Source organism: Diabrotica virgifera, chromosome 4 (assembly GCF_917563875.1).
Source record: "Diabrotica virgifera virgifera chromosome 4, PGI_DIABVI_V3a".
Taxonomy (NCBI): domain Eukaryota; kingdom Metazoa; phylum Arthropoda; class Insecta; order Coleoptera; family Chrysomelidae; genus Diabrotica; species Diabrotica virgifera.
Genome location: NC_065446.1, coordinates 107920206 through 107936293, shown reverse-complemented (window position 1 = coordinate 107936293; position 16088 = coordinate 107920206). Strand labels below are relative to the sequence as shown.

The 16088-nt window shown below is 30.8% G+C and overlaps 1 protein-coding gene across 1 annotated transcript in view; it reads left to right on the top strand.

Annotated features, from left to right (window-relative positions):
* The first annotated feature begins 4371 nt into the window (after positions 1-4371).
* The window catches only part of LOC126883095 (glutamine synthetase 2 cytoplasmic-like), a 359158-nt gene continuing 347441 nt past the window's right edge, over positions 4372-16088 (top strand). Inside the window, exon 1 of the mRNA XM_050648330.1 lies at positions 4372-4469. The gene's annotated coding sequence lies outside the window, so the exon portion shown is untranslated. The remainder of the gene's footprint in view (positions 4470-16088) is intronic.

Below are 16088 nucleotides of genomic sequence, written 5' to 3'. Positions count from 1 at the left end.
TTTTTATTTCGACTATTTGGTTTTCTTTGCCGATTTTGATGGTATGTCCAAGATATATATAGTGGTCTACATTTTCAAGACTGACGTTGTCAATAACAAGATTAGTTTGTACATTACTCATTATTTTTCTTTTCTGAAGATTCATTTTGAGACCTATTTTATTTGACTGCTGGTTTAGTTCCTTCATCATTTGCTCCAGTTCCTTGATATCTGTACTGAATAATACTATGTCGTCCTCAAACCTCAAATGACTCAAACGTACACCATCAATGTTTAGACCTTTTTCCTCCCAGTCGAGCTGTTTGAATACATTTTCCAATGCTAAGGTAAAAAGTTTTGGTGAAATAGTATCACCTTGTCTAATACCTTTACCAAGGCGTATTTTTTCGGTTTTTTGGTCTTCATTGATTTTGATGTGGAATGTAGCCTGTTCATAAATGTTTTTAATGAGTGTAGTGTACCGTGAGTCTATTCGAGCATCCCTGAGGGCTGACAAAAAGGACCAGGTTTCAATACTATCGAAAGCCTTGTGAAAGTCAATAAATTCCATATGTAAGGGTACATTATATTCTGTGGTTTTTTCTACCAGCAGTGTTCTGATGGTTTGTAAGTGATCGTTAGTACCAAACCCTTTTCGAAATCCCGCCTGTTCAACCGGTTGATATAAATCAAGTTTTTGTGTTATGCGGTTGGTTATTATTCTTGTTAGCAATTTGTATAAATGTGACAACAAACTTATAGGCCTGTAGTTTTCAATATTAGTAGTGTCTCCTTTCTTGTGTAAAAGTATTATTTCGGCGTTTTTCCACAGATTGGGTATTCTTTTCTCTATTAGACACCTATTCAGCAAGACTTCCACAACCTCTACAACGGTGTTGCCACCCATTTTTAACATTTCAGACGTTATATGATCCTCGCCAGGAGCTTTTTTATTCTTCATTTGCTGTAAGGCATGTCTAATTTCCGAAGAAGTTATTTTAGGGAGAGTTTCCGAGCCGACGACGTTTAGAATTGTTCTATGGTCTGTTCCGTAGGAACATAATCCATAAAATTATCGACGCGACGTATAATTACATTATCAACATAATTATCCGACAATGAGGAGAGGAGGCTGAAAGGAAGAATGTGGAGAAAATCGACAAATCTGAATTAATGGCTTTTACTGGTATATTAATTTTGATGTACATTATAATTTTGTTGCAAGGTTTGTAAATTGTTTATATTAATATTTTAGAAGATGCTGTGTTTATTAAGCATAAATATGATTCTTAAGTTTAATTCATTTACAACAACTCTTAATAAATATATTAGCTATTTTCGAGGTGGACATTTTTTACCCACCCTTGGGCATACATGGAACCTAAAAAAGGTTGGGCGTTTAAGGGTTAAACAGTTTATTTATATTTTATTTCAATATTAAACTAATTTCAATACTTTGGTACTAATTTTCAAAAAAATTTATTAAAACAATACATAAAAAATTTTAAAAAATAAAAGAATAAAACACACAAACACATTGAAAAATGCCACAAATATGATTTCTGAACAATAACTGTTGAACAATTTTTAACTAAATACGTATTTTCTGAAAAAAAAAAAATTGTATAATAATGTACTTACAATCATAAAATGTATAAAAAAAATTAAAAATAAAAGTTTGTATTGGGCATTGAACCCGTGTACATTGACGCGGTTAGTTTTGAAATTCAAGCATCTTTAGATTTTGGCTCCGGAGACATATGCATCATATTGGAAGATAGACCAACTGAACGTTTTAAACTTTTGACAGTTCTGAATTTAACCAAATTAGTTTGATTTTTGTGGAATTGAAATATTAAAATACAACAAAACATAGAGTAAGAAAACAATATTAGATGAATATTGGTAGACATTTTGTTGGTAATCAAATTATGTAAATCAAAGCATTACATACTAGGTAAGTTTATTTTACATTTTCCAAATAGGTAGGTAGGTTCAGTATGCACAAAAAAGTAAAAGAGATAACAGGAAGCATAAACAAATGCCAAATAGGTAAACTTAAAGACAAAGATGGAAATCTTATTGTAGATCTAGAGAATAAAATAAAAATATGGACAGAATATCTGAATGAATTATTTGAAGACGATAGAAACAACTTAACTCAGATAATCAATGCAACTGGGCCAGACATATTGAAAGAAGAAGTAGAATACGCAATAAGAAACGCTAAAAATGGAAAAGCAAACGGACCTGATGAAATCCCTACAGAACTGCTGCAGCTTTTGAATGATAAATCCGTAACCATAATATTGCATATATTCAATACAATATACAGTACTGGTATAATACCACAAGAATGGTTGCTGTCACCACCAGAACGTTTGTCACCATACCGAAGAAAACTAAGGCAATACAATGTTCAGATCATCGAACAATCTCCTTGATGAGTCACCTGCTTAAAATATTTCTTAGAGTCATCCACAACCGAATCTATCAAAAACTAGACATCGATATTAACGATACACAGATGGGATTCAGAAAAGGATTAGGTACACGGGATGCTCTCTTTGCCTTGAACGTTTTAACACAGAGATGCCTAGATCAGCGGTTCTCAATCTGTGGTACATGTACCACTGGTAGTACATTTCATTATTTGAGGTGGTACACAAAATGCAAAACAGCAAAAATAAGCACAACTATTATAGTTAATTAGATCACCTAGCTAAATAGGTATTTCAGTTAGGTGGTACCAAAATAATAAAAAGTATTTGGTGGTACATGACTCAAAAAGATTGAGAACCGCTGGCCTAGATGTTAACCAAGAGGTACACACCTGCTTTATAGACTTTGAAAAGGCCTTTGACAAAGTACGCCACAGTAAACTCAAAGAAATCCTGGAGAGTAAGTACATTGACACCAGAGACATACAAATAATATTAAATCTGTACTGGAATCAGCGAGCTAATATAAAAATAGAAGACCAAACATCGGACGAAATAGAAATACGTAGAGGGGTACGACAGGGTTGTATATTGTCACCGGTCTTGTTTAATATCTACAGCGAACAAATATGCCAAGAAGCTCTCTCATATGCAAACGAAGGGATAATAGTCAATGGAAAAGTTATCAATAACATTCGATATGCTGACGATACTGTGATAATGGCAAGAACAGCGGAAGATCTATAACATCTAGTTGAAAGTATGAATGAGATATGTAATAACTACGGCATAAGGATGAACGTCAAAAAAAACCAAATATATGACCTTCAGTAAGAATCCAATAAATGACACTAGTATCACAATAAACGGTACCCAACTTGAAAAAGTAAACGAATACAAATACTTGGGAACCCTTATCAGTGAAACAGGTGACCAAAATCACGAGATAAGAAGACGTATTGAAATTGCCAGGTCTACTTTTATAAAAATGAAAAAATTATTTTTTAATCGTGATATTAGTATTCATCTACGAACTAGAATGTTAAAATGCTATGTATTCGGTACTTTGCTCTACGGTGTTGAGTCATGGACTCTTAAACAGAGGAATATTAAAAATCTTGAAAGCTTTGAGATATGGTGCTACCGCCGTATACTAAGAATAAGTTGGGTGGATAAAATTACAAATGAAGAAGTAATACGCAGAATAAATAACGAGCCAGAAGTTATACTGCATATAAAAAAGAGAAAACTTGAATACTTAGGCCACCTGATGAGAGGACAAAAGTACACATTCCTACAAAATATAATGCAAGGAAAAATCCAAGGACGAAGAAATCCAGGCCGTAGAAGAATGTCCTGGATGAGAAATTTGAGAGAGTGATTTGGCTGTACCACTAACGAATTGTTCAAAACAGCAGTAAATAAAATTAGAATCGCCCTAATGATATCCAATCTCCGATAGGAGAGGCACTCAAAGAAGAAGAAGGTAGGTACCTATGTAATTTTTTTTTAAATACTGAAACATTTACAAATACGTACTTTTCTGTTGCTTTTAAAAACTATTTAAAAAGTCACTACAATTATAATCTTGCTTTTTTCTCTGCCCTCACAATAATAAAAACTAATATACACAACATTTGTTTACCCATAACCGACATATTGAACAATTATTGACAGGTCATTGTAATTACCCAATCAGAGCACGTTTAGCGTTTCAGCTGCGCCCACATATAAATTTACTCCCAACGCGCCTAAAGAAGTATAACTTCAATAAACATAATACTTCTTTCAGTTTTAAGTTTTCAAACCGAAATTGATGTATTTTAGTATTCCACCCGTACTAAAACTTCGTCTTTGATTCTTGGATTTTTGTAAAGTAACGCTGGCAACGTTGCAAAGAAAGGCGAATCCCCCATAAGAGATTGCTCTAAAAAGTGCGTTATCGCAATGTTTACGCGTATAATAAACTCAGCTGTTGCTTTGTTATTGTTTATAAAAGTTTAGTGAACGTGCATAAAATACAAGGAATATTCCAGCGTGACAAATACGGTGAGTGATTTATTTGTTGTGTTAAATGCATTTCTTTTATGTTTTAAATAAAAGGTATAATAAACTTTAATTTGATATATTATGAGTTATCTTCATCTGGTTATTTTAGTTTCCTGTTTTACGATTAAAATTTTAATAATTTAACATTTTAATAATTTAACCGTCATTTATTTCTTAATTTGCAATTTGCATTGGTAAGAGTTCAAATGTATATATTTTTAAGGGCGGAGGTAAATTCCTCAAAAACCAGTAAAAACATATAATCCGACAGGTATTTTCCTCACCAGATTTAAAGGTTCCTATTAATCCGGTAGGTATTTTCCTCACCAACTCACTCAGGTAATAAAATAAAAATATAGGTTTAATTTAAGAATGTCTATTATGAAAGCATCCGAAATCCGAATACAAGACATTAATTTCCTTACATTATAATAATAGTTTATAATATAGATAATATGCAAGACGTATAAATTATTATTTAATATTTACTATAATAAGACAGACACTTTACAAAATCCATTCTAGTCTTTTGATTAGACTGATATCTTATTAATAAATTTACTACATTTTTCAATTTCAGTTTAACTTGTTTATCTTTGATAGGTTTTGCAATATGCAAACTTTAAATTTTACCATACGTATCTACCTAAAATTCTTTAATTTTTTCAAAGAAAATATATATGGATGGATGCGTATTACAAAACGATAAATTAAAATGCGAATGAAAAGATTCGCAAGCATTCGTAATACGAATAACAGAAGAATTTGCCTCTGTCCACAAATATGGGGAGAATATGGTATTTTCGTCTATATAAGTTTAAACTAAATAATCAACATATCTATCTTAAATTTCATTTTGGGGCGTTCAAGTACTGGTTTGCATAACATTAAATCAAACACAAAACAATCTCATACGTCTTCTGGTTTTATATGTAAGGCCAAAAGTATGTTTGAGCCACTTGCTTCTTTCAGAATCATTTTTATATTCTGATATTAAATCAAGAGACCAATACATTTCTATACCAAGCCTAGTGTAGGTGAAATTTACAACCATGTGTTTCAGTGTTCGGACACATTTCAATGATTGCATTCCTTTTCAAAATCTTCAAAAATTTTACTAGCATTAAACTCAATTTTGAGAGCTTTAAAAATTTCTGATTTTAACAAATAAAAAATATTGTTGTAAATTTCTGTTTTTTTGTTTGGCAGTAAACAGTATAATAAAGAAATATAATGCCCATTAATCAGCCCATGAATAATGAATAATTGCAATGTGCCATCCATATAATAAAATTCAATGTGGCTAAAAGTCTTATATTTGTTTCACAACTAAATACAATTATCCTACTTTTGACACAGTTTATAAAGAGAAAATTTTCCCTCTTGGTTGTTTTTTGAGCACACCCCGTCACAAATTCTTGAACCTCATCAATATTGGAAGGAAGTCGACCAGACATCATTTTTCGTCGATAATTATATATTTTTTCTTATGTAACTGACAACAATCGTAGTAATTGTTTCAGACAAATTAGCTGCAAGTGCTTGGCGTATAATTTTTGCTGGTTTTTCAATAATTCTCTTCGGCTTTACGTTTACAATAGTTAGAAACAATTTTTCGATCTAACTTCTGACAATCTGGTTCATGATTATGTTGTCGGCTACTTCTAGATATTGTAAAAGTTGCACCAATAGTAAAAAGTTTCGCACTACAAGTTGTTTTATCCTCCAGAATAATATAAATAGTAAAATTTTCAAATAACAATACCGCGTAAGGTTTACCGCGATCACTTTCTATTAAACATGCCATTTTTGTCAAAATTCCAATTGTGACTAAAAATAAAATACTATAATTAATTAATTAATTAATATAATTATAGGTACGTACTGCAATTTAATAGTAGATACATAATTCAATTGAATGCCTTTTAGTAAAATCTACCTGAAATAAGTGAAATAACCATTTTGGTCTTGGTGAGGAAAATACCTGTGGGATTATGACATACCCTTATAAACGCAGGCAAAAGATTATTTTGGTGAGGAAATTACACCCGCCGATTTTTAATTATGAAGTAATTATTGTTGTTATAATTAGATGGGGAAAGGGGAAAGATTAGTTAATTACTACCCATTAGATAGGTAATTAAATTGTTAAGAAAAATTACAAAGCTATATTGTACATTTTATATATTTATAAAGCTCAACAGGTCCTGAGTCCTAGGGATGAAAAGTTTACATTTTCCATTATATTATAAGCATTTATTATTACCATTATGTTATTATTACATTATTACACTTTACTACACTTGAGAGCAAAACAATCGACTCACTCTCTGAATTGTACACGTAAGATGCCTCGAATTTCCTAAACCTGTTGTCCGATTTGACTGATTTTTTTAGTATGTTATAGCAGTTATAGCCTTATTATTTAAGAAAATCGATGTAATAATATTGTTGGTATGGGCCATTCCACGAACATACGCCTGTTTTGGATTACTTCGACAACGAATATTTTACTGTGCAACATAAGAAGTACGAAAGTAAATGGCGCTAATAATTATTCCAATAAACAACAATGTAATTTGCAATTTACTTTCGTTCTTCTTATTTTGCACAGTAAAATATTCGTTGTCGAAGTAATCCAAAACAGGCGTATGTTCGTGGAATAGGGTATAGACAGCTAAATGTTATTTTATACCGGGTGTAACAATCATACTGTGTTTTTTTTTATTGAAGTGCGGAACACCCTGTGGAATATTCTAGCATATATAAAATTTTAAATTAAAACTCAATTGTAGCCTTAGGCTTTCTTAACATTTTGTTTTTTGATTCATTCTATAATGTTCGATAATAAAAGAGAAATGTACTTTTATATTAAGAGGATCGGTACGTATTTTCGGCTGCAATGCTATTCAAATGGGGATTTATTTTTTTCGAATCCTGAGAAAACTAATAAGTATTTTTTAAAAATTTAAACGCAGATTGAAAGATTACGTTATTAGCGAGGGCCGAAAGTCCATGAGAACTTCTATAATGTTTATTTTAATAAGTTACAGGGGTGAAAAACTAAGAGAAAATTTAGTGTGATTTTTAATTTCAAATATATCATTCAAAATAAACTTTTTATTTATTCTAAGGGACTTTCGGTCCTCGGTAATAATTTAGTCTTTCATTCTGCGTTTAAATTTTTCAAAAATATTTATTGGTTTTTTCAGGATTCGAAAAAAATGAACATAATGCCGTGGTAATATTTCCCAAATCTATCTTTGTCTTACAACGAACTCAGCCGAATATAATATTGTCAGCATATATTGTCAGTCAGACACTGACAATCAGTGACAATTTTAAATATTTGACATTGCATCGGGAATATGTTGAGTTATTGATGAAATATTGTTGATATATAGTGTATCTGATAAATAATTGATTTAAGACGTGAACTTAATAAAAAGTTATTTATTGTGTATTATTTGTGGAAGATCCAAGCAGAGAATACATCAGGATAATATTATATTCTGTGATCCAAGTATTTTGTTGTTAAAGATGTTCAAAATTGTAAGCGTTCCATAACAACATATTATTAAAAAATCACTTTAACACTTTTCCTCTTTTCTCGATTGAGTATTAGTCTTTGTTGTACAAATAAATTATTACAATCACTGAATACATAGTTAGTGAAAAAATTATCACATTTATTAACTGAATTAATAATTTGCAATTATAAAAATAACAGTTATCCAAGAACATTCAAAACCCATCTCTTTAAATTAATGATGACATTTTCAAGTAGAATGACATTCTAGTAATGTTTACATATCCATACCAGTGTGAATTTTACTACACGTAATTTGCCGTGTAAAGACAGAAAAAGTAGGGATACACGTAAAATATTTGCGAATTATGTACCCATAGCCTTAAAAATGAGGCATGCTATTTGGTCTTGATCAATATCATTTAAAATCTCGAGAGCTACTGTTTACTGTTTCTACCTTTTGTAAGGTTCTAGGAGGTGGCAAACGCTGTCGTAGTCTTTTGCTAATTATGTCCCACAAATGTTCGATTGGGTTAAGGCAGCGATTCTCAACCTGTGGGGCGCGCCCCCCTAGGGGGCGCGCTTTTAGTAATGGGGGGGCGTGAGCATATAAAAAACACACCAACATCATTAACTAATTTGTTAAAATCAAAGCAAAACAAAATTCTGACAAAATAAAAAATTAAATACACATAAACACTGATGAGGAGTTATAATCATAAAGAGCACTGAATACTAAAAAATAAGATTTTACTGTTTTTGTCAAAATACTCAAGGTACAATATTATTGCACAGATATACTGTTATGGAACGAGGGGGGGGGGGGGGCGCGGTGAAAATATTTTGGAAGATTGGGTCGCAAAGGGTAAAAGGTTGACAAACGCTGGGTTAAGATTTGGACTATGCGATGGACAATTTAAAGTCCGAAGATTTACCTGTTGTAAATATTCGGTTACAGTTCGTGAACGTGATGTTTTGGATTATCATGCATTAGCAAAAAATGGTTACCAATATAAGGAGCCTTAAGCATAAGCCATAAGCATGGTATCTAAGTCCTTCGCTACGTAAGATAACTTCTTGAATACACCCATCGCAGGTTAAATTCCTTGTAGCGCGTTCCATTTCCACCGAACAAAAAAATACGGACTTAACTGAAACTTTAAATAACAAATCTACTAATTTTCACAACAAACCAGACACTTTTTGACTGTTAACAATTTGATATCCATTGAATTGTTAATTTCTCATAGGCTACGTTTGGCTTGTTTTTTAAGCTAAGCAGAAAATGAGGATTTATTGCTGAAAAACATCGCTAGTTGTTAACGTACCTAATTTTTTTATTTTCCAACATAATCAAATGAATCAAACAAGAAAATATTAATAAAGCCTAAGGCTACAATTGAGTTTTAATTTAAATATTTTATATAGGCTAGAATATTCCACAGGGTGTTCCGAAATTCAAGTAAAAAACACAGTATGATTGTTACATCCGATATAAAATGACATTTACCTGTCTAGCAACAATATTATTACATCGATTTTTTTAAAATAATAAGGCTATAACATACTAAAGAATCACTCAAATCGGACAACAGGTTTAGAAAATTCGAGACATCTAACGTGTACAATTCAGCGAGTGAGTCGATTGTTTTGCTCTCAAGTGTAGTTATTATAATTAACAGGCTCGCGCTCATTCACATAGCGAGCAGCGCGCCTTTGTAGTCCAGGGCGCATCTGTTTTGAGATGGACGTTGAGAGGTGACTCAAATTTTTTTGCAGAAATTGCTTGAAAATAACTTAAATAATAATAATTGAGTTATCCTCCCACTCAAAACGGTCCGGAACATTGTTTAAATAATTTTTAAGGTTTTTTGATTATAACTTTAAAAGTATTCATTTCCGAGAAAATTTGTTTTAACAAGAAAGTTGTGTAATGAAATTTCCTATAACATAGGATTGGTTAAAAATTTTAAAAATTGTCACCCTTGTTGCAAAATAGCAATAATTGCAAAAAAAAAAGTATTTGCATTTTACGTTTTTCAACTATTTATGTTACACTTAGGACCTTCATATTTTACACAGAAAAACTATATGATAAAATAAAACAATACTGTAAAGTTCATTACGATCGGTTCAACAGATTTTGCAAAATAAATTTTGCAATCCAGGTTTAGCTAAACAGCATTTTTTCAAAATGTTGCAGGATTGAAAATAAAGCAGAGAGCAAGTTGAATTTTTTTGCATATAGAAGAGTACCGTACCTTTCATTTGCAATTTGCAGAATTATAATCGATTAACTACCACGGCGTCAAGATTTTTTTTAAATAAACATTAATTTTTGGTGCTACGCGCAGGACAGCGGTGTTCGATTCACACAAGTTGATTTTTACCAAAATTTCTTCCAATCTTTATCTAATATATTATTTTCTTACTCTATATTTTGTTGTATTTTAATATTTTAATTCTACAAATATCTAACTAATTTGATTATTGTTTGTGAAATATTGTTTAAACAATTGAATATGTTTAAAAATAATAAAGTTTTATTCTCTAACTTAATATATATATGAACAAAGAAAAAAAGATAAACAATTACTAAAAAGTGTTATTTCAAAGGACAGTGTACGTGTTTTTATTTTGCAATAAACAAATTTATTTATTTATATGGAAATGTACTAAAAATTAAAATGTATCAATCATTATCAAAGGTCATTGGAATGCCCAATCAGAGCAAACTATCCGCTGTCCTGCGCGTAGCACAAAAAATTAATGTTTATTTAAAAAAATTCCTGACACCGTTGTGGTTAACCGATTTTAATTATGAAAATTTTCAATCAAAGGTACAGTACCGTTCTATACGTAAAAAAAATTCAACTTGCTTACTGCTTTATTTCCAGTCCTGTAACATTTTGAAAAAATGATTTTTTTTGCGAAAGTTGGATTGCAAAATTTATTTTGCAAAATCTGTTGACCCGATCTTAATGGAATTTACAGTATTTTTTTAATATATCAAAAAGTTTTTCTGAAAAAAAATGAAGGTCCTAAGTGTATCATAAATGGTTGAAAAATGTAAAATGCGAATATTTGTTTTTTTATGTTATTTTCGAAATTATTGCTATATTGCAACAAGGGTGACAATTTTTAAAAATTTTAACCAATCCTATATTGTAGGAAATTTAATCGTACAACTTTTATGTCAGTAAAACTTTTCCCAGAAATGAATACTTTTAAAGCTATAATCAAAAAACAAAGACAAAAATCGAATTTTTCTTTCATTTTTCGACATTTTAATTATTTAAACAATGTTCCGGGCCTTTTTAAGTGGGAGGATAACTCAAATATTATTATTTAAGTTATTTTGAAGCAATTTCTGCAAAAAAATTTGAGTCACCTCTCAACGTCCAAATCTACTAATATTTTTACAGATGCGCCCTGGTCTATTGTGTGCGTTTGGGGGAATGTTTGACCCTCTTAATCCATGTTGTGAGGTCGCTCCCGTACCAAAAAAATGCTGGTTCGGTTTCTTTGCGGAGTCCCTTCAAGAATGTCCCTTTTAAACAAATCAGAAGGGTGCCGGGCGAAATTTTTACAGAAATTGTTTAAACAATTTTTTAAACAAATTCCACCATTTTTTCTCGAGCAAATATCGGGTACTAAAACGTTTTCATATACTTGGCTTGGTTTTTGTCACTATGTCCCGGGAATCTTGCAATCCATTTTAAACATAATTCCAGATTACGTAGACACATGAAATTTTCAGAATAGCTCTGAACTCGATTAAAATGCAATATTTAACAGCTTTTGTATAGATGCATTGAGTTTTATTTTTTAATTTTAATCCATTTTAAATCTAAATAATGACATTTAGATGACAATTAGATCTACCTTATAAGTCAAATACTTATCTCAATCTATTACTAGTCCAGAAAAATAAGGTTTTTGTCGGGACACTTGAGCAGCCAGGTTGCAAATGGATTTTTTGGGTACTACATACCTAATACATTATAAATACAAAAATGCCCGTCACAGTTTGGACGAGAAATTTAGTTATTAACAAATAAGGGTCAAAAATGGCAGTTTTTTCGTCTAAATCGCTACAGGTGAAAATATGGTAATTAAAAATATCTTATTTATAATATTTTTTATTTTGTAGATGAGCCAAGGTTTAAAATGGCACTTTTTGAATTTTGGTCCGATCCTTTCTTGTTTCAGAAAGTGCAAGATAAGACTAACATTTCAAAAATAAAAAATGTGCTATAACTTTTGCGAAAATGACCCTAAGACTTTCATGTTGCACGAAAAGTTGAGTCAAACATTCCACATAAACACAGAAATTTTTAAGACGATTTGTCAATTAGTTTAAATTTTATTCAATTTGTTTATCGCAGAGAGCTTTTTTTTCGCAATGTTATTGTTCAGAAAATAATAATGACATAGCAATTCTGTGAAAACCACATGCAATAATAATGGTTATGTTTTTAAATTATTGAAGAAAATCATTAAAAAGTCATTTTTATCACTCCGAAAAAAGTTTAGTAAAATAGAGTCATTTTTGGCTTCTAAACAATTTGAATAACTTTGTTAATATTGACTATAGAGTAAATCTACTTTAGTATTTCAAAAGCTAATATTTTTATACGAATTTTCGGAAAAAACTTTTTGCCTAGGTTAATTAGGCTCAAAGTTCGCCACTTTTATTATTTAATTCGCAGTTACTTCTATATACATCAAATTCTCCTGTAACAGTGTTAGTTACCATACTACTCCGAAACGGCTAGGCCGATTTTTATGAAATTTTACACGTACATCCTACAGGACGAAGAAATGGTTTTAATTTATATTTTATACCCATAAGTTATAAGGGGCGCTGCCCCCTGACATTTTATTTTATTTTTTTGGACAAAATTATCTACCTTAATTTTATATGATGTAGAATTAAAAAATACATACAACCCTTAATTTTCACTCTTCAATCACCAACCCCTATTTGTTAATAGCCATATATATATTTACATCTATAAAATTCACCTGTCACAGTGTTAGTTTCCATACTCCTCCGATACCGCTTGACCGATTTTTATGAAATTATATATGTATATTCGGTAGGTCTTAGAATCGGTCGTAATCTATTTTTCATATCCCTGAGTGATAAGGGGAGTTTCCCCTAACATTTTGTAATGTTAGGTGGCGTTGTGTGTACATAACGTACTCTATAAGACTACGAGTACATACAAATTAAAAAAATTATGATCAAAATCCATCAACAAGTTACAGCGATATTAATCGCAGCATATGTTTGCAGAATCAGATTCATTTTTTGAGTGCACGTATTTTAGTAATTCCCCTACACCGACCACGAATTAATTCCGTTCGGACGCCATTTTTAAAGCTTTATTAACCACTCTGTTGAGGTTCAAAGTTTACTCAAACTTTTACACATAACCTATATATCTTCAACTTCAAAATGGCTCTAGTTAGGTTGCTTAATTGTTATAAACAAAGTAGCCGCCAATTAAATAAAAAAGTGGCTAACTTTGACCGTAATTAACCTAGGCGAAAAGTTTTTATTTGAAAATTCGTATAAAAATACCAGTTTTTCAAATTCCATTGTAGTTTTAGCCTACAGTCAATATTAACAAAATTATTCAAATTGTTTTTAAGCCAAAAATGATTCTATTTTAGTAAAATGTTTTCTGAGTGATAAAAATGACTTTTTAATGATTTTTTAAACGCATTGAAAATATGACTATTCTTCTTTCATGTTGTTTTCACAGAATTGCTGTATCACTATGATTTTCTGAACAATAACATTGCAAAAAAAAGCTCTTTGGGATAAACATATTGAATAAAATTTAAACTAATTGACGCATCGTCTTAAATTTTTTTGTGCATTGTACGGATTGTTTCACTCAACTTTTCATGCAATATGAAAGTCCTAAATTAATTTTCGCAAAAGTTATAGCAACTTTTTTATTTTCAAAATTTTAGTTTTATTCTGCAAAATCCGAAGCAACAAATAATCGGACCAAAATTCAAAAAACGCTATTTTAAACCTTGGCTCATCTACTAATAGAAAAATATTATTAATAAAACATTTAATTACGCTATTTTTATCTGTAGCGATTTAAACGAAAAACCTCTCATTTTTGACCCTTATTTGTTAATAACTAAATTTCTCGTCCAAACTGTGACGGGCATTTTTGTATTTATAATGTATCAGGTATATAGTACCCAAAAAATCCATTTGCAACCTGGCTGCTCAAGTGTCCCGAACATGGTATATTTTTGTCTTATTTCCCTGGTGTATAAATCAAATTATGGTCTAGCTAGTGGCTAGGATACCTGCCTTTCACCCAAGATGCTCGGGTTCAATTCCCGGCATCGGAAATCTTTTTTGTTTTTAAAATTGACGTTTTGATTTGAAAAATGATTGTTTTTAATATACTTTTTATATTAGTAATAAAAACGCGGTATTATAAAAAGTTCTTTTTTTTATAAAAGTTTAATTTTTTATGTTTTTAGGTAATTAATAACAAAAGAAGTCTCTTGTCACTTTTTGGAAGTTTATAGTTTTCGAGTTATATGCGATTTTTAAATCTAAAAATGCAAAAATACTCATTTTCGAGGCTTGAAAACTTATATATTATGTAAATTATTATTTTTGCGGTTACCAAGTGCCTAAATTGAAGTTTAAACCTTCAATTTCAAGATTCTGAACAGTAATCGGAGTTTATTTCAATATAGACAATTTATTATTCCCATTGTATATATTCTAAAATTTTTATTAACGTTTCAACTTCCACTTTGGACTTCGCTGTCAAAATACAAAATATTAATAAATTAAACAAAAATGTTGTTGCTTAGTTAAAAAATTCTTCTAATAATTTAATTTTATCTGATCCATTCATGTCGACAATTCAGACATATATTATACATTTTAAAGTAGATGACTTTAAAATGATATTGCCAATATTTATGAGTTGCGTTCCGCGGCCGACTTTATTGAAAGATAGTTCATAGTTCATTAGATTACATGAAATCAAATCACTTAAGAATATCCGTCACAAAAAAATAGCTGTGATCTGTATTTAAAAAGACAACCACATACAAAGAAGGATACTGGATATGAGACTCAATGTATAATATAAAACCAGCACACACCAACAGATATCTAAATTACAAATCAAATCACATCAACGTTAAAAAGGGAATCATTAAATCAGTATATGATAGAGCCAAAATTACTTGTTGTAACGAAATTTCATTTTTAGGAGAAAACCATTGAATGGTACAGGGGAAAAAGGAGGAATGTCACTTTTGTTGAATTTTCCAGGAGAGCATTTTCAGTAGTAATTGCACAAGAGATCTAAAATTATTGAATTTTTCCCGAGTGACACTTTGACAGTTTTAATTTCACGAGCCGAAGGCGAGTGAAATTATGTCGAAGTGTCACGAGGGCAAGAATTCTATATTCATTTTAGAGACCGAGTGCAATTTGTCGCGATTATTTCATGAATAAAACTGTTCAAAACCAAAATTTTATTGTAATTTATTTATGTAATTACAAATTAGTACAGTTAAACACATAAATATTTCAGGGTTGAAAGTCATCAGTTTTATAATTTTTAAAACATTAATTATCATAAATGTCACTGAATGTATTTTTTCATAGCAACGAAGGGCATCTGACGTAATATACTTGACGACGGGAAATTATCAAAAATTATCGGGTATAATATCATAAGAGAGTGAGAATAGATTGAAAATAATGCGACAGTTTTTCGAAAATTTGTTGTCTGGCAATAGACACGAGAGCCCGCAGGGCTCGAGTGGCTATTATCCAATGACAACAAATTTGAGTATCCTTGGAGGGGTTAGTATAGCAGAAAGATTTCAGTCACTCCCAGAGGGCAACGATTTTTAATAAATTTGGCTGTAAAACACAGAAGAGTCACCCATAGCGATATACGGAATGAATTGGAAGAATCAGAGTGTTCAGTATCGAAGTCCAACGTACGCCGAAATTTGTACAGTATGGGATTCAAATGTCATAGGCCAGTTAAAGGAAATATCTAAACAACCAACCCTCA